We start from the raw sequence: 1755 nt of genomic DNA, 5'->3' as shown, positions 1-1755 counted from the left end.
CTCTTCTGCCATTTGTTACCACCTATTGACGGCAATTAAAACAAAATACCGCTCCAGTCTTATGAACATCGAAATTGCTTTGAGACCAGCAATGACGAATATTAAGTCACGTTATGCGTTATTGAGTCAAATTAAGCAATCACATCCATCCCACTAAAGGCAATCTTATTTCTTATCTTTTTTTAGTCTTTAGTAAAATTTTCTTTGGTATTTACTTGTTTCTACGTTTAGTTACTGTTAGATTACGACTAAGGACCATTTCTATACAGTGTTAGTAGCTATTGCTTTTATGACATTGAGTGAAGGATCGCGAAAAAAATTGTGATTCAAAGGGGTCGTAAGTGAAAAAAAGTTTGAGAAGCCCTGCTGTAAGTTAATTTAGAGGCGTTAAACCACATCTCTTCACTAGCTTCTATTAGTTTCTTATATTTCAAGACTGTTATTTTTCGGACCCCTTATTTTTTGTGTGTGCGTTAAATAGCTACTTAGGTTTTGTTAAACTATCACCGACCACTTAGAAAACAACTGTGAAATGCAATCCCGATATAAAATCTAGTTCTGCAGCTGTTTTTTTCACCATTTTCTACAGTTATCACTCGTTCTTTTCTCTTTCTCTCTTACTGATGTGACTTAACTAGTTTGTAGTTATTAATATTCAGGTAAAAGATTACTTTAAGGGTGCAATTCGATAGAGCAAAGTTTAGACTGACACACTATTCGATACAGCAAAGTTTAGACTGACACACTATTCGATACAGCAAAGTTTAGACTGACAGACTATTCGATACAGCAAAGTTTAGACTGATAGATTATTCGATACAGTAAAGTTTAGACTGATAGATTATTCGATACAGTAAAGTTTAGACTGATAGATTATTCGATACAGTAAAGTTTAGACTGATAGATTATTCGATACAGTAAAGTTTAGACTCATAGATTATTCGATACAGTAAAGTTTAGACTCATAGATTATTCCAGGTTTATGATCAGGAACTTTTTTTTCTTTATTTTTGATATGACTGCTTGTTTAATAACTTTGTAAAAAAAATAAAACCTCCTGTTTTGGAAACAAGTACGACTTAGATAAACATTTTGTAAAGAAATTTATCTCTGGGTGCACAAAGCTAACCTTATGACGATAGAATTCGGGGTTTGAGTCAGTGCCAAATGAAATTTGTCTCTCAGTGGCTCAGAAGTAAACTTAAAGCTTACAGCGTTATAATTTGGGGTTCAATTCGTGCGGGTGGTGACAACGCAGAAAGTCCATTTGCAGCTTTGCGCTAAAACAAAACAAACAACGTATGAAATTACGACCAAAAACTGATAACGGGGTACATAAGGTAAGACAGAGAATGTGGATCTAACTGTTCAGTTGAGCTTTCCTATCTCATCCACAAACAGAAGAAAAAATAAAGACCAAACAGCAAAATTTAAGCCTACCAAACAATGCTTTTCTTCCATTACACAACACTTCATACACGTGTTGCAGTGGTTACGTGGGTTTACGGCCTCCTCACACACGTAGCCTCGACACCAAGAGAACTGAAGCTTCTTCTGACAGTTCTCATTTGGGCAGTCCCTGACCCCAGGGACTACGTCCAACAAGGTGGCTATGTATCCGCAGCAGGGCAGGACCACCGTTCCTAATAAGTAACGCCTCAGATTTGTGATCTGAAAAAATACGAAAAAACGAACTAAAAAAACTGCGATAATTTAACTTTCTTCACGAACTGAAATAAATACATGAACTGTACA

This window comes from Limulus polyphemus, unplaced genomic scaffold, assembly GCF_000517525.1.
Source record: "Limulus polyphemus unplaced genomic scaffold, Limulus_polyphemus-2.1.2 Scaffold12984, whole genome shotgun sequence".
Classification (NCBI taxonomy): domain Eukaryota; kingdom Metazoa; phylum Arthropoda; class Merostomata; order Xiphosura; family Limulidae; genus Limulus; species Limulus polyphemus.
The sequence above is the reverse complement of the archived record's forward strand: the minus strand, read 5'-3'. Positions refer to the sequence as shown.